Source organism: Panthera tigris, chromosome X (genome assembly GCF_018350195.1).
Source record: "Panthera tigris isolate Pti1 chromosome X, P.tigris_Pti1_mat1.1, whole genome shotgun sequence".
Lineage (NCBI taxonomy): Eukaryota > Metazoa > Chordata > Mammalia > Carnivora > Felidae > Panthera > Panthera tigris.
The window spans coordinates 24,837,373-24,860,458 of record NC_056677.1 but is presented as its reverse complement, the minus strand read 5'-3'; the positions used below and the strand labels follow the sequence as shown (position 1 = coordinate 24,860,458).

The following is a 23,086-nucleotide window of genomic DNA, read 5'->3' as shown; positions in this document are numbered from 1 at the left end:
GCATCTCTCTTTGGAGGAGTAACAGGGTTTCCACATGCACTAGTGGAATCATGGTTTTTCAAGATAAACAAGTTTTATAAATGTTTAGTTGACTTGTATAACTTACACTGAGAGTTCACAGCAAGAACATTTAAAAGGTAAGTATTCATTCCAATTGAGATTATGTAGATTCTGTTTTAAAACTACACACAGTTCAGGGGCGCCCGTGTGGCTCAGTGGGTCGTGTCCCACTCTTGCTTTTGGCTCAGATCATGATCTCACAGTTCATGATTTCAAGCCCTGCATCGGACTCCACACTGGTGGTGGAGAGCCCACTTGGTATGCTCTCTCTCCCTCTCTTTCTCTGCCCTTCCCTTGTTCGCTCTGTCTCTCTCCCAAAATAAATAAACTTAAAAAAATAAAACTATATATAGTTTAAAACTCAGTGGTGTGCTGATGAATGTTTAACAACAGTTTTGCCTGGGGAGGGATGTGATGGGGAGCATTGGTCAAGCTCTTGTGAGTTGGTATAAACTGGCTCACTCCATCATATCGCTGGTTTAAATGTTCTGAGAGCATTCCAAATGAGACTTGGTATGGTCTTTTGTGAAAATGGCAATAGTATGTAAGAAAGTATAAGCAGTTTCTCCCAGAGCATACTACATGTATAACCACTTGTATGTTGTGAAATGATGATTAATATGTCCACTGCTATGGGCCCTCAGGTGCACTGTTAAGTCTAAACAAGCATTCTAAGTACAGTCTTGCAGAAAGGAAACCTGAGATCGAGAGATCCATTGTTCCTTAGTCACCAGACTATATATGGTTTAGTCAAGTTTTGGGAATTATTAGAACTAAAACTGGTTCTTAGTTTTAGATGATTCAGAACACAGCACTTATCAGTCCTTTTTACCTCTTCTTTTTTTTTTAAGTTTTTAAGTAGAATAATCTTACTGTCTGATACATCCTAATTTAGGAGTCAGAATATGTAACATGACTCATTAAAAACAGAGTATTAAACATGCTTGTCAAAAGTTCTCATTTGCTTGTGTTTTTAATCACAGATGTAATAAAACGACGTACACACATAAAATGAAGCCACATTTAGGGACACTTTTAACAGCTCACAATTCTTCAACATTTAAACCACACTGCTTTTTGTTTGGTTTTCAAACTATGCCTTTGTTCTGAAGGGTCAAAATTTCTATGTGAGTTTTCTAATTAAAACGTTATATAGGGCAATAGATCTTGAGAACCATCTGATACTATATTATAAATTTCAGACAGTTTTACTGCTTTCAACTATTATCTCAAACTAAAAGTAGCACTTAAGTGGTAGTTATTCCTAGTTCAACCTTCTCTCAGTTGAAACAATTTTCTATAGTTTTAGTACAATGAAAGTATTAAAAGATAGCAAAGTAGTTTCAAAATTGATTTTGGAATTAATAAAGGACACTGGAAGAACAGCAACTTCATTAGAGGAATTATATCATAGTAAGTGACTGTTTTCCTTTTTAAATCAAAGGATCAATCTCCTACTTAACACAGAAATCCAAGCCTTAGGACACATGCTTTTCAAGGCCCACATGTCTGAACTAGCACAGAGAGTAAAGTAACTCACTCAAGCGAACTTAAATAGCTATATTAAACACGTGAAACCACTGCAATAACTTTATAGAGACTATAATGTAAATGCAGCCATAAAATAGACTGGGTAGAGGTCAATTATAGTCTACTTCATTGCAGGCCTTCTTTGATAACAGCTATCTCTACAAAATGCCAAAACATTTCTACATGCAATTCCATTTCTAAAAACAAACACGTTTATGTATAATGTATAAAACTTCTAACTCAGAAGCAGCAAAGGTCTGACCCTGTTTGTGAAAAGGGAGTTAATGGCTAAGCCAGCAAGGTTCCAAAAGAGATAATGGTATCCTACTGGTAAGTAAAACTTAATGCAGCTCCAGAAAGTTAGCAATTGATTTTCTGCTCACTAGTGGGATCCCTTCTCTTCACAAGAGCGAATCTAAGACAGTGGAGACTAGAGTATTCACTTTGTAAAAGTCTATTATGCTTTTCAGAACCAAGGTGTACCTTTCAGGGCACAAAAGGAAGTAGAACACCGTGTTGACCTCATAATGAACTCTGTTTCATGGATGTGTCAAATTCTAACTTTTCTATCTAAAGAATATTCCAGAAAACAGAGGTACACATGAATATGTATAAGCAGATTGTCTATTTTTGTACAGTGACACATTAGGTACTGGGAATTTACTGTTTCTATTTACCCACTATAAAAGCACAGTGTGGGCAGTACCAGGGCAAATTTCAAGCAAAACCAATAGATGTGCTTCGGCTTCAACCCATGAGGGCAACTATAAAAGCAAGCTAGAATTAATTATCTTTTTTTGCCAGTACCAACTCCAATTAGTGTTAATTGTGACGGTGTTTTTGTCTTTTTTGTGTTTTGTTTTTTTTCTATGGGGGTTCTTTCACACCGGGAAGTGTAACACATCTTTAATTTGCTTGTGCTACAGAAGGACATCAGGAAACATGATTTCCAGTCATTGCTATCTAGTCTTAATTAGATTATAACCAAAGAATTGGCTGTAGATAGATTGTACATTTTTTACTTATATACTTGCCTCAAACAATTTCATGACTCTGCTGTTGAGATCATTAAGAAAACTGATTGCATGAATACAAATGAAGTATGGCACCCTCTGACTTCACTATCTTAACCATATTCTGCAGCTACCTATTCACAAGCCTAACTGGGGAAATGTTTGCTAACATCCCCTTTTGTCCTTAAATGTTATGATCTACACGATCCCACCCCATTTTCCTAGATGAGTATGATAGATTAAAAAAAGACCATAAATTCTTCAAACTCTGCAATGTATCCCTTTGCAATCTGATGCCACAAGTTCTAACAGGAGGTAAAATCTACTTCTTCATGCCTTGTATTTGGGCTCGGCCATATAACTTGTTTTGGTCAAGGAGACATTAGCAAAAATGACACAAGGACAGACATGAAAAGCGCCTCTGTATTGGAGATTGCACCCTCTTGCTGCTTCTGGAACCCCATCTGTCTACATATGAATTATCCTGGGCTAGCCCTCTTGAAGATGAAGAAGCACATAAGGAGAAAAGCTCATTCACACCAGCTGAGGTCCCAGACATAGCAATAGGCCCAGGTGACCTCACACAAAGCAGAATCAGACCATCCTAGCTGGGCCCAGCCCAAATCGACGACCCCACAGAACTGTGAACAAATGATTATTGTATTTGGGGGATTGGTTGTTGCGTAGCAAAAACTAAATGTACAGTTATTTTGGCTTAGTAAGGATTAAGGACTTGACATAAGGGAGTAGAAAGCACCTATACACAACTCAACATATGTGGCCTCGCCCTACCATCCCCAAATAAGTTGGATTCAGCCAAGTCCTCTTTTGGACTTAAACAGAATCACAAAGGGGAGTGTTCAGGCTATGGTGAATAATAGAGCTTAAAGATGATCTACTTTGACTATGGTGGCCATTATGAGGCCATTTGTAAGGAGATAAAAAGGTCTCAACAAGAGAGAACATGAAATATATACAGAGAAATGAAAAACAATCCTATCGAGTATGGCATAAGATGAATTGTGACCATTGAAACTGAAAGACAGACACAGAGATGGATAGACATAGAAAGACCCTCATTTCCTAACAAATTTGTAGGCCTTAGTGCAAGTTTGAATGAAACACACTACATTTTGGTCCCTGTGCATGGATTTCTGTGACATTCTCCTAAGAGTTTTTCCTCTTTAGGTTGCAAAAAATAAAGCCTTACAGATGATTGATCACATAAAGGTAGAGGCTGTTCTTTGCAATACAAAGAGTGAACTTAGATAAATATTAATTATATAAATAAAATATTACATGTAAACAATTTTTAGAAATGGGAATAGAATGAAAAAAATATATTAGGGTCTTTTATTATTTCACTTACCAATATTAAGATCAATCACTGTGTCTAAGTTCTATATCTCTTTGTTTTAAATTAAGGAGAAATAAAACTTTGGATAAATATGGTGAATACACTGTTAAACATTACCCTTTACAAAACAGGACTAATCTGTATATTAGTTAATGGTATTGAATAAATGTCAATTTCCTGATTTTGATAACTGCACTAAGATTATATAACTTGTTAAAATTTGGGGAAGTTGGAAAAAAGGTACACAGGAACTTTATATGGTATTTTCAGAACTTTTTCTAAGATGAAAACTGTTTCAAAATAAAGATGTTAAAAATATATAAAATTCTGGACTAAGAACATCCGTTTTTCTTTTTTTCTCAACGAAATCCCACCAAAATGACTGGTGGAGGAAAGAGTCCATTCTTATACTAAAACAAAATGGTGGATGTAATCAGCTAACTGGAAGATGTGCAGATTTTGTGCGTAAAAGTAAGCAGGTGGGATCATTCACGTGAGGAACCACAAGAGAGAAAATTTCCACCCCAAACAGTAACAAGAGAGTTCTGCTTTTCAAGAAGAGAACTATTCTTCCCAACCTAACTCTGGAGACCTTCCAAAATTAGCACCAATGAGTTCTGAGACACAGGTCATGAAGCAATAATCATGCCAATTCATTACTCAGGACTTCCCAAGCATTTCCACATCCCAGCATATACAGATGATTATATCCATGTGGAATGGTAAAATGACACAAGGAGAAGTGTGCTTCAGGCAGATTTATCTGATCAAAGTTTGTATAATATATTCAGAGTGGAATTAACAGCAGACAAGAAGAGCATTTTACACGGTATAATAGTAATGCAGGCCAAGACGGCAGACAGATTTCATACTGTGCCAATGATACTGTACTGATTTTGACTTTCTGAGACACTACTGAATTTTGAAGTCATGTCTAGGAACATCAGGAGAGAATGTCAAGGTCAAATGAAATGTCTGCCAAGGACCATATGTCATGTGCTTACCTTTTTTGGCCTATGCATTAGGCATAAGTATTTGAATCAGCAGGTAGAATCCATGGAACTATGAATCAGGTTAGAATTAAGGCCACTAAGATAATTAATGATAAAATGTTAACACTCTGGAAAACAGTCACAGATGTCAATTTCTCCGTACCCATTTGGTCAGATACCAAATGAAAACGAGTTAAGAGACAGGCAAGAATCAAAGATGATAGAAATTTTTGACATAGGTGGCAGAATAAACTAATGTCAAACCAAGACACGATGAATTGATTTTTTTTTGTGGTTTAATATGAAGGAAGGGGACAGCAGACAGAGGATGAGAAACAAAAGAGGACAGATATTGAGGCAACATGGAGATGTCCCCATGAACACTTGCAGTAAATAGCTAGGCATATGAGGTCTGTTCTTTGGAAGAGAGGGCACTGGAAGAAATAGAGGGTCACTGATTGTTAAAGTTATAAAAGTAGATAATCATGGAAGGGAAAAGGAGAGGAGGTAAAACAACAATGAAGGAAGTTGAGAGAGGGGAGCTATAACACAGATATCACTAGATAAGAACATAACTGCAATAACTGCAGACACATCCAAAGCTGAATTTCTTACATTTTGCTTATTGTTATATTACAAAGAATCAGAAAATGTTATGCAAGGGAAAATCAGAACAAATATAACAACCTTAAAGTTTATTTAAACTTTTTAATGCTTATTTTATTTTTAAGAGAGAGAGAGAGAGAGAGAGAGAGAAGGACAGACAGGGTGTGAGTAGGGGAGGGGCAGAGAGAGAGGAAGACACAGAATGTGAAGCAGGTTCCAGGTTCCGAGCTGTCAACACAGAGCCCGATGTGGGGCTCAAACCCACGAACCGTGAGATCACAACCTGAGCTGAAGTTCGACGCTTAATTGGCTGAGCCACCCAGGTGACCCTAAAGTTTATTTAATACCAATATTTCAATGATGTCCTTTCCTTGCAACTTATATAATTCAGATAGCAATAACTGTGTTCTAAAATGTTTCCTTCATTCCTTCATTTGCCAGTGAAATTTGTTCCTTTATATTTGACATATGTTGGAAAGGCTCTAATTGAATTCTAATTCAACTGCATTTATTTTGTTCTGATAATTGTGTTTAAAATGTCACTCACATGAATGCCTGCAAACACAAATACTTTTTAAATATGACTCTTAATTTTGCTTGATCTTGACCTAAGAAAACTGATAATGAGGTCATCCCTGTGTTCTGGGTTAAAGGTTTTAACTGAAACCAATCTGACAAGGACTGATTGCAAATCATCACTTGCTTGTTATGTGTTCAATAGTCTGTTAATGTGTTGGTGGTCCCAGATCAATTCTTGGAGAACAAGTGTCTGTTTCATTAAAACTCCTGCCTCAACTACAACCAATTAGTACCCCGAACAGACTCTGAGAAACCATTTCCTTTATTCCGCACTGGTAAGAAAAGTTCTGTCACTCTGTGAGTACATGAAATATCAGGTGCCACATGCCTGTTCTGGATTTAAATTAAGAATTCTGTCCCCAGAGTTTTCTTTGTTGTATTTTTAATGACTATTGTGTCTCTTCAAATAAAATTCAAATTGTGGCCTGAAAAATCCTGGACGTGTATCATCCTATAGTATTCTGTGATGACCAACAGAAAGATACTAAATAGTCTCTATATTTCTAACTCATAGACACCTTAGAAGGTTTCCAAAAATAAATGGCAAGTACATATGTTTCATCACACACACATACACACACACACATACACACACACACACAAACACACTCATATGCACACACACAAGTCAAACTGATAAAGATGAACTCTATTTAGGTTACTGTATCTAGCTTAGCTGTGCAAGCTTACAAAGGATTCCCCCCCCCCCAAAATTATCCAAACCAAATACCCACCTATAGTTCCAAATCAAAAGAATTAGAAAATATAGTCTAGATTTGAAAATATATTGCCTTTGGGGCAAATGGGTGGCTCAGTTGGTTAAGTATCTGACTCTTGATCTCAGCTCAGGTCATGATCTCACAGTTGTGGGATTGAGCCCTGTGTTGGGCTCTGTGCTGAGAGCATGGAGCCTGCTTGGGATTCTCTCTCTCTCTGGCTCTCTCTCTCTCTTTTTCTGTCCCTCCCTCACTCATGCTCTTGCTCTGTTTCTCTCTCTCTCTCTCTCTCTCTCTCTCTCTCTCTCTCTCAAAATAAATAAATACACTTAAAAATAAAAAATAAAAAATACATTGCCTTTGATGTAATATTAACTATATTCTGAAGTACTTTCTCATTAGTTGACTAAAGCTATTTCTTCAGATTCTCCAAAACACAATGTATAAGACTTCATTGTATGTCAAAGGGAATTATCCTTTATAGTTTATAAATCAAATAAAGATTCCCCACCTTCTCATGCGAAGGGTTAATTTTCATTTTCATCCCTGTGTAAGATAGTAAGTATTACAGATCCAGAAAGTAAATCAGAAGTAAATTGGACCATTGCTTCTTAACTCTTCACTCCCTCACTGTAATAGAATTATTCATCCATGACTTTTGCCCTATAATTTTGAGGTGACTCCTACCAGAGTAGGGGGAGTACACATATCCTTTTCAAACATTTGCTTTAGACATTGTTATGACTCCCTTTGGACAATGGAACATGGATGAAAGTGATACTCTGCCTATTATCAGCTGAGCCTTGGAGAGTTATTCCCTATTTCTACCAACTCTCCTGGACCTTCCATCATTTGTCATGTAAAGAATATGCTCTGGAAAGCTACTGCTCCTTTCAGCATGGATCCAAAAATTAAAGTATAAGGAAGAGACTTGAATTTAACCCAAAACATGGAATCCAGCAGAGCTCAGTACAGATCAGGCAAGAACAGACACAATCAGTCAAAATACAGCCAAGCTATAGACCTGTGACTATGAAATAAATGATTGGTACAGCAAACTGTGCTTTTGGGTTGTTTGCTATGCAGCATTATCACTATAGCCTGCCTAGTCAAATCCCGTGACAGATGACAACAGATGACAGAAATGAGGGTACAAGTACAGCAGGTCTATGAAATCCAACAAACCTTTATTAAGCACCAACTGTATATAGGGTTCGATTCTTCAAGAACTAGAGATTCAAATCTACTGACTTGGTAGAATGCCATCAGTCAATGGTATGCAATGATCATTTATAGAATTAGCCACACAAAGCATCAGAAAACCTATTCTTTTTAAGTTACCATGGGACACATACCAAAATTGACTATGTCTTGCATCATGCAACCTCAACAAATTAAAAAAAAAAACAAAACGAAATCATACAAAGTGTGCTCTCTGACCACCATGGAATCAAACTAAAAATGAGTTAACAGCAATAGGAAAATCTGCTAACATTTGGAAACTAAAAACTACACTACTAAATAATTTATCAGTCAAATAATGAGTCTTCATGAATATCAAAAATACAGTGAACCAGAGGGGAGGCAGGTGGGAGGGATGGGTTAAACAGGTAAAGGGGATTAATGAGTGTACTTGTTGTGATGAGCACCCGATGTTGTGTCGCAGTGTTAAATCTCTATACTGTACACCTGAAACAAATATTACACTGTATGTTAACTAACTGGAATTTAAATAAAAACTTAAAAAAGTACATTGAACTAAGTAATAATGAAAACACAACTTGTAATCATTTATGGGATAAAACCAAACCAGTGCTAAGAGGAAATCTGAAAGCACTAAACGCATAGGTTGGAAAAAAGAAAAAAATCTCAAAACAATAATCTAAACTCCCACCTGAAGAATCTAGAAACATATCAAAATGAACCCGAAGCAAGCTGAATGAAGAAAACAATAAAACAAAGACAAAAATGAATGAAATTGAAACAGAAAAGCAATTGAGAAAATCAATGTTCTATGGAAAGCTCAATAAAACTGTCAAAGCTCTAGTAGCAGTGACAATGAAATGGAAGCCACCAATTATTAATATCAAGAATGAAACAATCACAGTCACTACAAACCCTGCAAACATCAAAAGGATAATGAGAGAATACTATGAGGAATTCTACATGTATTAATTTGGCAACTGAAATGGACCAATTCCCATACATGATAAGAACTTTTAGAAAAGTAAGAATAGAGAGATAGAGGGGAGCATCTTCGACTGGATCATGTGCATCTACAAAAACCTGCAGCTAGCATTACACTTAATGGTGAAAGACAGAATGCAGCAAATGCTTTCCTCTTAAAATGAAGAACAAGGCAATGACATCTGCTCTCACCACTCTGATTCAACACAGTGCATAGAGATGGGAAAGGAAGAGATAAACCTGTCCCTATCTACAAATAACATGATTGTACTCTGCTAATGGAAACTCGTGCACATTGGAACTGTGTCCTCATTTTGCATCATTTTGATATAAATCAGTCTCAGTAATAATGGTTAATAACTATGTATTGTTAACATAACTGTGTAACTAAGTAACTGAATGTAGAATTTGTAAAACCTGAGATGTTACAATTTGGGGGTGGGGAGGCATCATGAGATTTATAAAAAGGCCCACAGATCAAGTAATGCTGGCACATATAGTAAAGAATAAAGAGAAAATAATTCTCGTATTTGCTGTGGTTGAAAAATTGTGCATTTTCAGACAAAATTTTAACATATTTATACATATCTTAAAATTTTACTGTGAAACCCTCTGCTTGCTACTAGGAGAAATTTCTGCCAAAATTACATAGTACAAATCACTCTCATGAAAGAGATCAAGAACAGAGAGCAAGAATCTTTAACAATTATACAACACACATGACACATTTTATTAAAATAGTGAAACACAGAAATAATTTTAAATACCACAGTATCTTCCAATTGTAATATAATATCTAAGATCTCATTTGGGACCTTTACAGAGTAATCTGTGTATTTTCTTTGTTAACTCTCTTCAATTCACGATTTTGCCCTCAGTCACTCCAGGAAATTTTAATTTCACTTTCAAGCAGCTTAAGTCTTTATCCACCAGAACTAACAAGTTTTAGCCATCCCTGGAAGATGGCTCTCCCTATGGACTTATCACAGAGAAGGGGAGGTTCCTGCTCCTCTCTGTCACCCTTCTGGGTGTCATCTCCCAGGCCAATGAGTAAGAAAAGGGGGGTATGCAAATTGTTGTAAGATGTTTGGATTCTTTTACATTTTTTTCTTCAGACGTTCTCACAACTTTTGTCAATTACCAGCTTGACCATAACTGCTTCTTCCTAGGTACTTGAATAAAAATGCATGCAAGATCATTGTACCTAGTAAAATAAAAGCCTTTTCAAATGCCCTATTAGGAGAATTCCTGAGGAGATAGTAGTAAGAGTCTCAGTTTTGTTATCAAAAGTAAGTCATTTTGAACAACACTTTTGAAAGGAGATTAAAATCATTATAATAAAACCCAAATCAAAGAGATTACTTTTGTTTATCTATAAGGAAAATCTAAAACCTAGATACTGTTAGTGTGATTTTCTTTCTCCCTCTTTCCCTCCATTGTTTTAATTAGTTTTATCATTTTATTCTCATGCCTCCAGGGAAGCAAAATGTTTCATGAAGACGTATTTATTTTAATGACTATCAGTCTAACAGAGTTAATGAAATTTCTAGAGGAGTTTAACTTACCCTGAAAGGATGGTTTATATACTGATATTATGTAAATATATTTTTCAATGAGAAGCTGCTTTTTTCCTCTCACTAATGGAATTTCAGGTCAAGAAAGGTTATAAATAAGGATGATTTATAGGGCTCCCTTTTCTGGGCACTACAGACAGTAGGCACTGTGAGCCAGAGTGGCCAGTCCATTAACATAGAAGTCTATTAGTACAATTCTTTTAAAGCTACTTTTGAAAATTTAATAAAGATAGATTTTCAGGGGTTGAAATAATTAGCTGTAAAAAGTGATTTAGGTTAAAGCCTAAAACATATAATCTGATCCTCAATTTCACCATAAAGGTTTTTTTCTTTCATAAATATAATACAGAACAATCATCAACTCCTTGTAGCACACCAAGAGATACACGGCATGCATCAAGAATGGTTATATAATTTTGATATCATGCATTTCATTCATTAAAGCACAGACGCATTTGTACTGTGAGCAATTTAAAAACAAATGCACAAAATAATAATGTGATACCACTTTACAGTCGCCGGAATGGCTAAAATTAAAAAAAAAACACAACAACTAGAAAACAACAAGTCAGTATACATGTTGTGAAACTGGAGCCCTCATACACCATAAACATATGATTTGTAGTATTTGAACGTCAAGTGGTACAGTTGTTATGGAAAACAGTTTTGTATTTCCTCAAAAAGTTCAACAGAGTTACCTATGACTCAGCAGTTTCACTACTAGGTATATACCTACATGAATTCAAAACATGTTTGCACAAAAATGTGCACACAAATTTTCATAGAAGCATTATTCCTAACAGCTAAAAAGTAGAAACAACCCAAATGCACATCGAATGATGAATGGATAAACAGTATGTATTACGTTGGTGCAATGGAATATTATTTAGCCATAAAATGTAATGGAGTACTGCTATAAGCTCTAAGGATGAACCTTACAAACATACTACGTGAAAGAAGCCAGTCACAAAATACCACCTCTTGTATGATTCTCTTTGAATAGACAAATCATACAGACAGGAAGTAGGAGTACGGTGGGACTGGGAGGTATAGGGTTTATTTTTAGAATAATGGAAATGTTCTGGAATTAGGCAATGATGATGGTTGCAGGATAATGTGAATACGGTAGTCCCCTCCCCGACTTACCTGCAGTTTCACTTTTGATGGTCTCAGTTACTCAGGGTCAAGTATGTTCTGGAAGCAAATGATTTTCCTGACATATAATCAGAAGGTCACTAATAGCCTAATGTTAGGTCACAATGCTTACAACATTCACCTCACTTTAACCCATCACATAGGCATTTTATCATCTCACATCATCATGAGATGAAGGGTAAGTACAGTACAATAAGATTTTGAGAGAAAATTGAGTCACATTACTTTTATTACAGTATATTGTTATTATAATTGTTCTTTTCTATTATTAGTTACTGTTGTTACTCTCTTACTGTGCCTCACTTATAAATTAAACGTTATCACAGGTATGTATTTATAGGAAAAAACAGCATATATAGGGTTTGGTACTATCCACAGTTTAACACATCCAGTGGGGGTACTGAAATGTACCCTCCATGGACAAGAAGGGGACTACTGGATACTAAAATCCACTAACCTCTACACTCTGAACTGGTTAAAATAGTAAATTGTATGGTATGCGATTCTATTTGAGTAAAAGTCCAAATGCATTTATGGAGATAACATATAAATTAAAATAATAATGAGTACCTCCTGAAGGTCCTCCCACACACACCATTTCCTGGTAGCCACTGATTAATTTTCTGTCTCTATGGATTTGCCTGCTCTGGATATTTCATACAGATGGTATCGTACAATAGGTGGTCTTTTGTGACTTGCTTCTTTCACGGAGCATGATGTTTTTAAGGTCTACCTATGCAACAGTACCTCATTCCCCATAAGGTTTAATGAAATCCTGTCAACTTATGTAGACAATTCTCAAAAAAGGGTCATCAAAACCAAAGCACAATTACTGGCTTTCATTTTCCTTCCTGGGTATGGATTATCATATTCAAAATACTGGGGAAACATCAGAATTTACATGAGCATTGGAGTAAACTGTATCAGTAACAAGTCTTATTAATAAACTTGGAGAAATGGGCAGTGGTTGGCATAAAACAAAAATGTGCCCATACGAAGACAGGTATTGCTTCACATGACGAGCCGCCAAAAATAAGTGAAATGAGCCTAAGTGGAAGCAGAGCCATGTGTGTGCTTACACTCTCCTTGTTATCTCTGTGACATTCGTCTTTCCATCAGATCTGTTTTAAAAGTACCACTTTAGAGAAAAATGCTATATTGTCTCAGTCTAATGACACTTTTAAAAAAGATAAAGATGAAAAAAAGTCAAATATGTCAGTTCAAAGTCCATAGAGAAAAAGTAAGAAGTGAAGGGAATTGAGAAGCTTCTAACTTTCAGTATGAAAAAATGCATGAGAATGTTAGAGTTCTCCTTAAATGTATAAAAAATACCTGTGATCATGAAAGAACTGCAATTATTTTAAATGTTATTTTTTCTGAACACCTCTGCATAAATTATTAAATATATTTTAAGAATAGTAATATGTATGAATAATAAGTCATATACATCAATATACCTACAATTGTCATAAACTTCGTTTACACTTAAGAGTAAATTTACAAGGAAGCAAAATCATTTGTAAAATGAAAGGACACAGAGTCCTATAGAGTTCCCACAAGCATGACTGTAAAATTTCAGTAAATTATTACACATGATGATTATATTGTGGGTAATAATATGTTTAATAAGAAATGAAAAAGAAAGAAAAAAAAACCTGCTGAAAGTTCTAAGATCAGAGAAATCTCTTTTCAAAGTACAAATAGTCAAGGGGCACCTGGGTGGCTCAGTCGGTTAAGCATCCGACTCTTGGTTTCATCTCAGGCCATGATTTCACGGTTTGTGGGTTCGAGCCCCACATTGGGCTCCGAGCAGTCAGTGTAGAGTCTGCTTGGGATTCTCTCTCTTTCTCCCTCCTTCTGGCACTGCCCTGCTTGTTCTCTCCCTCTCTATCTCTCAAAATAAATAAATAAACTTAAAATAAAAAGATTAAAAAAATACAAATAGTCAATATTCTCATTAAAAAACTCAACCCAATTAGTTATTAAATAATATAAAATGAAAACAATATTGGGTATTCACTTGTGTGTATAAGTGTTGCAGAGATTTAAAAAATTGGTACTACCCAAGTGTTTTCTCATGCAAAATATGAAGGAATGTAAACTGGCAAAGATTTTTTGGAAGATAGTTCGGAAATTTTATTTAAAAAAATAAAAAGACATGCCTTTTTTTGTCCAGAAATTATACCTTCAGAAATTATTTCTAAAGATATCCCATCATGCATTTCCCTGTTTTGTAGACAACAAGGTGAACAGTGAGTAAATACTGCCTAAGAACAGCACCAAAGAGCTCATTTGCATGCTGTTGCTTACATGTTCTACAAGGGTTATTTTAGTTTTATAAAATGAAAGTATATATTTAAGTTTAAAACTGGCAAATGAAAGATATGAATACACATAAAACTGTGAGCTTAGAAAATGAGAAATTCAATTACTTACTTTACATGATAGACAGCCTATGTCCACATGGTTACATATGGACAGAAACAAAGTCTAAGTGTTTACAAATAAATTTTATGGACAGATGCGCCTTTCCCCACCAATAACAGTTTGGGGGAGTTTTTTTTGGAAGAAAGAGTGGTAGGGCAATGGTTTACTATACGTGCAAGACAATATATTCTGTTGTTAAATATAAAGCTTCTACCTACCATTTCCTTATGATATACAAAATACACATTCTACATATCATCATCCAAATTTTACATATAATGCAATCTTCTTTTCTGCACTCAGCTCATTTATCATGCTCAAATTAAAAGAACATTGTCAATCTAAGATACATTATAAGAATGTGTTATCTTTATGCATTTTTTATAGTAGTTTAGTTCATTTAGACATCCTGGTATCATGTGTTTGTTTTCTCTTGCCTACTTTTTATATTTTTCTATATAAAGTTATCATACGCTATCTTCAACCAAAAAATCTCATCAAATGTGTAAAGATGATGTGGCACGATATTGATCATAGCATTACTTAAAACTCCAACACAGAAAAAGAAAGAAGGTGTGCCAGAGGTAACCGATTAAATAAATTATGGGACATACTCGAAGAGTATGACGTCTAAATTAATATGGAAATATTTCTACATTATGCTATTGAAGTAGAAGAATGAATAAAAGAAAGGATATAAAATATTAAGATATATGCAAGGATGTTTGCCTAAATGCAAACAGTAGTCACCTCTGTGTTGTGGGATTTTAGGTGATTTTTACTTTGTGCTTTATCCATTCATTTTCAGCAGGCATTATCACCCCATGAGTGCAAAAACTGGTTCCTGAGGGGCAAAGAAATCTTGGCTATTACAGTGGTTTATGGCATTCCAAAAACCACAGTATATAAACAGATATACCATATATCCATGGTTTTAAAATCTCATGGGGGAGGGTGGCTAGAATCTCAGCCTTTCTGAAAAGGCTGGGAAACATTCCTTTAATCTCTGGTTTTCACCGTTTGAATTTTTAACACGTGTAGTTTTGCTTAATCACACACGCGCACACACACACACACACACACACACACACACATAAACACAACTATTTTCACTTTGAGAAACAAAGTTTTCTTCATGTTGAGAAAAAAATAGGCTTATTACATTTTAGAAATATTTCCACCATGAATGATAAAAGTAGGCAAAAAATGTAGTATGGTTTAAAAGGGTAAGACACAGTAATTGCAGGTAGATAAGGCATTTCTAGGTCTTAGAATATTCACTAAAACCCTTTAAAAAATCTATTTACATTGATCCAGATTCCTTACAGGAAACTTGAAGTCTAAATAATGTCTTAGGAAAAATGCACCAGACAGACTTAAACAGGCAAGGAAGACTTTATGAAAGACAACCACAGTAGGCAAGAAAGAACTCAACTCCACCATAACAAAAGGTGAAAGAGGTTTTAAGCACTGGGATGAGCTAGTAGAAAAGTACTGAAGGACACTGGGAAAGGGGATCCATCAATGTGATTAGGCTATCTGTGTTTGCTAATTGGCATTTATCTATTAAAGTTAGACTCTTACTCCCTCATGAACTCTAGAGAGAGGGTGCCTTAGCTCCCTTAATGATGACATATCAAAGGGAAGGCTCCCAAGTCTTTGAGAAAGACATCCCTGAGATACAAAACTGGCAAGAGCCTAGGAGATGATTTACACCTCAAAGGGGCAGGGAAGAATTGACAATTTCAAGTTTTCTAAAGCTAATGCTCTAAGAATAGGGAGATGAGGGGCCTATAACCATGAAGCAGTCTGTCTCAAGTTAGTCACGCTGAGGGAACGTTAAGGCTATCTTCAACAACTGGCATTCAGAAAAGTGTTTTCATTTATGAGGCCCCTAAGTTATCTTGTGGTTAACTAAAATTACTTTTTATTGTTATCCTACAGCTAAAATTAATGCAACACCCTAGAGTGACTCCAAAAAGAGCAGTTAAGTGCTCACTTGATATATTAAAAAAAAAAAAAACCTGAGTGGGAAAAAATTCCTATAATTTTTAAAAAGTGACACAGGTTAGTGGTGAATTAAAATTGAAGTAAAATATCTTAAATCTTAAAAAATAGCATAGGCACATTTAAGGGGGCTGCTTCTAATTCCCATGAATGATGACTTATTCTGGTAGTTAGTATTTAGCATAATAGTCCTTTTTAGGAAGACTTAACTTTTCCTTTTCTCTCTTTTGGTGGACTTTTTCAGATTAAAATGAAACAAGTAGCAAAATGGGTCCAACATCTGCAAAAGGAAGAAAATTACAGAGAACGTCAGAATGTTTAAGAGATTTTCTCTGATCTAATCTTCAAATGTGTAATTTACAATTTTATTAATGCTTTAGACATACGCTTACATGATGTGAAACAAAATATCAAAAGAAAACAAATGATGTATTTTCTTGACTGCAAACAGATGACTGAATAACTGTGCGCTGCTAATTATAGGCTGGTGAGTTCACCACTGAGAACCATGGGAAATGTGAAGGCCCTTTTTTAATGTGTGTGTCGCAGCAAAAAGAAATCCACTGGGCAAAATAATCATCAGCCTGTCCTGAATAATCTTGAGGTTGTATCTAGTTCTTAGCTCACGATAGCTATTTATGTGCAATATTCCATATGCTTTTTTATGAACCTGGCCTTAAATGAAGAAAAGGAAAAATGTGAATATTCTGAAGTTACTGTGGCGGAGCACATTCAAGTCAGATTTCTCACACTGTAGAATCTGAATACTCAAACGCAAAATTGCTGAAAACAGCATCTTGAGGCTTCGGGACAGTTCATTATGGTAGGCTTTGCTGCCAATGTGATCTTGAAGGCCATAGAAAAAGTGCATTGTGTTATATTTTAAGACTACATCATAATTAAGTGCTACTGCTGTGCTTGTGGCTTCCAGAAAAGTTATTAACAGCACTCTGTCAGATAATTAGAAATATAGATCATACAGATACTTCTTTTAATTTGCTAGAATTCACACCCTGGTATAATTGTTCTATTCTCCTTGTATTTGGGGGATGGCATTTTTAGTATGAGATTTATATTATGTCTAATATCTTGCTAGTGGCCAAATCTACACATTTACCAAGAGGTTTTCTTCTGATATCTTTCATACCTCAGCTGTCAAGAAATGAAAATATAGGCGCTCCTGGGTGGCTCAGAAGGTTAAGTGTCCGATTTCGGCTCAGGTCATGATCTCATAGTTGATGAGTTCGAGTCCCGCATTGGGCTCTGTGCTGACAATTCACAGCCTGTAGCCTGGTTCAGATTCTGTGTCTCCCTCTCTCTGCCCCTGCCCCACTCATGCTCTCTATTTCTCAAAAAAAAAAAAAAAAAAAAAATTAAAAAAAAGAAAATATAGAGCATACACATATACACATACATATATACATGAAATGCAAACATGGAAGATACGAATTAGATATATGGATATAGAAATACAAATACACATTTTACTTATCATGTAGATATAGACTACACGCCAGAGAGAGAGAGAAGGAGAGAAAGCATATGCTCTGTAAGTTATACCGTAAGTTTTACATAGAAATCCAGACTAATTAACCTTCTTTCTTATACTATTCCTTTGGACATTAAATAAGTTTGAAGCCCAACAAAGATTTGTACGTCCTAGTAGAAAAGTCAATCTATGGCTTCCTAAAACCACAAGCGTCAAGGTTTCCGAGTACATATTATCTCCCTGAAACAATGCTTTACTTGATGGTTTTTGCCTGCTTGGGAGCATGTCTAACCCTAACAGGAGAAGAGCAGGGCCTGTACTACTAAAAGACAGTCCACCTGGTAGGAAAATTATTATCTCATAAAATGTTTTCACCAATTTCCTCCTTTGCTACAGTGACTGCTCCAAGTATTTGAGACAAGGGCTGGGTATATAGGTGGTAAGGGGACCAAAGGGAGTTTATGACAATTTTCATTTTTCCGTTCTCACAATACACCCAACTATAAGCATTTGGAACAAAATGACTACATGCCTTCTCTCCCCCGAGCCCTGGGTAACTATGCATGTAAAAATATATTTATAGGCTCAAAACATGATCAAATCTTTACTTAGATGTTAAAAGACAAGTCTTTCTATAAATAAATGACTGATAAAAGGTTCATTTCCATTCCTGAGGAACATACAGACAACAGTGTTGAGCATTACAATACCAAAGTGGAGTCTAGGGATGTGTTTGGGATTCTTTGGTAAATGGTCTGATGGGGTCCAAAGAGGTTAGATTGGGAGAAACGAGAAAGTAACTCAACTGGTATCTGAAGAGGAGAACAGAGGTTCATTTTTCTTCATCTCTCTATGCTGGCTTCCTTTACTTTTTATTTTCAGAAGTGCTATCATTGAAAATGCCTCCAGGGTGTAAAAGGAATACAGGAAAAGCAGGGGATTGGGTAGAAATTCCAGATACCAGTGAACTTTGAGGCAAAGAGACAGGAAGAACAGATGGATGTACCAAGATACAGAAGGAGGGAAGGAAGTTAACAAAGTTCTTCTCAAATGGTTATTTGTAAGCACTGCTTGTATTTTAAAATGAAAATGTTATATTGTCGAGATTCTGTTGCTTTTGAAATTCATTCAGTGGCTGTTAATTCAGGGCCTGCTGTGATTCAGGCTCTGAGGATCCTGTCCCCAGGTCCAGAGAAGCAGACAGACTCTAAGCCCTTGTTACTTAGTGTGTGGTCTGGGGCCTGCAGCAACCGCATCAGCCGGAATCAGAATCTGCATTTTTACAAGATCTCTACATAATTCTTATGCATATCAAAGTCTGAGAGACATTACTTTAAATATATGACTATAGGGGAGCCTGGGTGGCTCAGTTCGTTAAGCGTTGGACTTCAGCTCAGGTCAGATCTCACAGTTCGTGGGTTTGAGCCCTGCATCGGGCCCTCTGCTGACAGCTCAGAGCCTGCAGCCTGCTTCGGATTCTGTGTCGCCCACCCCTGCCCTTTCCCTGCTCACACTCTGTCTGTCTGTCTGTCTCTCTCTCTCAAAAATAAATGTTAAAAAAAGTTTTGAAAATAAATATATAACTATAAAAGTGTGTGAAACAGATGTGCCTTGACACTACGAGAACACAAACTCGTAGTTTGTAAGGGAGATGGGGTGTGAGTGAGGACAAATGATTGATGGTTAGATAAACCAACTAAAGATTTGGGACTCTGAGTAATGTGGAGTGAGTTACTGATGGCTTTTAAGCATCTGTTTTTCACAATGTGGAGAATCGTTTTGAGGTAGGGCAGGTGGCAACAGAAAGATGCCCTGATCATAGTATTCAGGACCCAATTTCTTCAAACCTGTGGTTGTGTAAATTGTATCTTACTTATTTTTTTGTTTCAAAGATACAGAAGCAATCAGTATAATCCTTAAACAGAATTAGATTGTTTTTACTCATTTTGTGTTCTAGAATGGAAATATTTTCTTTTTAACCAAGCACAAATCGGTAGTTGTTTGTGTGATCATTTTTCTAGTCGGTATGGACTGGAGAGAGAGGCCACCATTTGCTCTTTTATGCTCAGCTGCAAGGCAGCAAGAAATAAACGTCATAGCTACACAGAGGATATAGTGGGACTCCTAAGTGAATTTAGTTTAATTTTTTATATTTAAAATATTTAATTCTCTGAGATCTGTTCTTAGTGAAGTAGATCAATGATGAAAATAGCTGAATCTGAGCATCAGAAGACCTTCCAGTCTGCCTGATGCATGATCTTCATACTTCTGAGAAGTAAAAGTAATTTAAAGCAATAAGGGCTTATGTCTGGGATTGTCAGTGTGTGAGTATGAATGTGAGCGTGTGTGCATGTATGTTTATAAAAGTGACAGCAGAGAACCAAGGACTGGCTGATGGATGAAAGAGATGGGAGGGTATATGTGTGTATGAAACGCTCACCAGTGCTGAGCAGTGATGAGAAGGTTTCACTGCTGACCTTTGTGACTATGAAGATTTCTACACTTGAACTGAACTCAGAATTTTAAAAAATAAGATATTTAAGATCACGTTCAATACCATTTTCACAATATCTTATGCAACCCCTGCTGCAAACCTTTTTCTTGTTGTTGTTGTTGTTGGCAACATTTTAATAAAGTTTTTAATTTAAATTCCAGTTAACATACAATATATTAGGTTCAGGTGTACAATATAGTGAGTCAACATTTTCATACAAAACCTGGTGCTCATCACAGCAAGTGCCCTCCTTAATCCCCATCACCTATTTAACCCATTCCCCCACCTACCTCTCTTCTAGTAACAATCAGTTTGTTTTCAAGAGTCTGTTTCTTGGCTTGTCTCTCTCTTTTCCCCCTTTTGCTTATTTGTTTTGTTTATTAAATTCCACATATAAGTGAAATCATATGGTATGGTATGGTACGGTATGTCTTTCTATGACTGCTTTCTTTCTCTTAGCATAATACTGCCTAGTTCCATCCACATCATTACTCATGGCAAGATTTCATTCTTTTCATGGCTAAGTAATATCCCGTTGTATATGCATACTGCATCTTTATCCATTCATCCCCCTGCTGCAAACCTTTAAACTCAGCCTGAATTATCTACAAATACATACTTATCAGAGCATAAAGTTGTCACAAACTCCAAGGGCTATTTAAAGCCTGTGCTGAGGCACATAGCACTACTACCAATATTCAGACGCATCACAACCTTAAGTGACTTTTACTTCGATCTACCTTTGAATTTCTAGGAAAGAACCTTGTTTCTGCACCTCAGTCCTTTCCCTGCTACTTCTTTGTTGACCTGTTTGATCTCTAATCACCATGCACACCTATCAACATATATTTTAGATGAGAAAACTCAGGCTCAGCTCAGGCTCCATGCAGCCTGACCACCATAGGGAGCAAGTAAGTCAAGACGGTGTTAATATCTCTATGTTCCATACAAATGGGAAATATGAGTAAATTTTTCTTGCATTTTAGTAATCTTGATTCTTTACACCAGGGCAATGATATGTAATTTCTTTACTTATTTTGCTATAAAAGACTTTATTTTTTAAGGGTAGTTTTAGGCTCACAGCAAAATTGAAAGGAAGGTACAGAGATTTCCCATACACCCTCTCTCTCAACACATGCGCGGCCTCCCCATCAACAACATCCCCCACCATAGTGGCACACTTATCACAACATGAACCTACACTGACACATCATAATCACCCGAAGTCCATAGCGTAGCTTAGGGTTCACTCTTGGTGTTATACATCCTATCAGTTTGGACCGATGTATAACAAAGCTTATGTTAACTAACTAGAATTTAAATAAAAATATGAAACCACACAAAAAATGTATAACATAGTATCATACAGGGAGTATTCACTGCCCTAAAACTCCTGTGCTCTGTCTATTCACCTCTAGCTCCCCACCCTTAACTCTGGCAACCACTGATCTTTTTACTGTCTCCATAGTTTTGCCTTTTCCAAAACATCATATAGATGGAATCATATAGTATGTACCCTTTTCAAACTGACTTCTTTCACTTAGTAATATGCATTTAGGTTTCCTCTATGTATTTTCGTGGCTTGATAGCTAATTTCCTTTTAGAACTGAATAATGTTCTATCATCTGACCGTACCACAGTTTATTTATCCACTCACCTATTGAAGGGATGTCTTGGTTGCTTCCAATTTTTGGCAATTATGAATAAAGCTGGTATAAGATGTGTGTGTAGGCTTTTATGTGGACAAAAGTTTTCAACTCCTCTGGGTAAATAAATATCAAAGAGTAAGTAAGTATCAAAGTCCTATAGTATCAGGCTTTCAGATTTGTTCTTCCTCTTCAATGTTATGTTGGCTTTTCAAATCCCATTTGTTTGTTTTTTAAGTTTCCTAAAATTCAGTTGTCAAAGATGCCACCCTGTCCTCTGAGATCGAATCTAAATTTTATTTTAGGAAGTCAGAGAAGTTCAAACATAGACACAAAGGAGTTTTCTCAATTTATGTTTTAAAAAATTACATGTGAATTCAATTTTGAGTAAACCAATGCTCCTAATTCCCTGTGGTTTTTATTTAAATTAAGCTGGTACAAGAGTATGGGGAAACAAAGAATATGTACACAAATATAATCAATCCTACTGCTGGAGCACACAAAGTCATACTGAGACACTGAGTGTGGCTATTCACTCTGAGTTTTTAAGAAAGAACATGGTTTCACTGTCATCTCAATCATCATCATCAATAACCACAGCTAATGTATATGAAAATGGTGGCTATGTAGGTCTTTTAAATACTTTACACATATTATTTATTTAATCTTCACAACGATCTTATGATGAAGACATGGACGCCCTCACTTTTCAGATTAAGAAACAGAGTCAAAGAGCGGTTAAATAATTTCCCCAAGGTCACACAGCTATTAGGCAGCAGAGCTGTTATTGATCAGCCTTAAAAATGTGAGTGATTGATTCACAGAATAGTTTAGAAGATTTTTTAAATCAAAGAGGTGTAGGTTCAAAACTGGGCTCTAAGGATTAAAGTACAAACTCATGAGCATAGTGATTAAATTCTTTTAACTTTAATTTGTTCATCCATAAAGCAGAAACCATATCCCTGACTAATAGGTGCCTAGGAAGATGAAAAGAAATAAGGATGTGAAGGTGCTTACCATTGGTCCAGACACATAGAATGCGCTCAGCAGAAGTTAAATGCTTTTATTATTACATTTCCAATAAAATCTCTGTTGGTTGTAGCAATCAGCACTGCTATATAAACTATGCTCTCTACATGAACTTCATTCAATTCTTGACGTGTCAAAATAGTTACCAATATTTTCAGTAAAATTTTCCACCATGTGTTATGTATTCCCTGGCTCATTAGACCAAATGTACTGAATCACAAGATA

General features: G+C 36.0%; 1 protein-coding gene and 2 non-coding genes across 3 annotated transcripts in view; 2 read left to right on the top strand and 1 right to left on the bottom strand.

Moving 5' to 3' along the window:
• Window positions 1-23,086, bottom strand: part of IL1RAPL1 (interleukin 1 receptor accessory protein like 1) — a 654,536-nt gene that overhangs the window by 491,172 nt on the left and 140,278 nt on the right. The window lies entirely within an intron of this gene.
• Window positions 19,887-19,966, top strand: LOC122235617. Its single transcript, XR_006213658.1, has one exon. It is a non-coding gene; the product is annotated as a small nucleolar RNA U2-19 (small nucleolar RNA).
• On the top strand, window positions 20,140-20,209 carry LOC122235616. The gene has a single exon (XR_006213657.1). It is a non-coding gene; the product is annotated as a small nucleolar RNA U2-30 (small nucleolar RNA).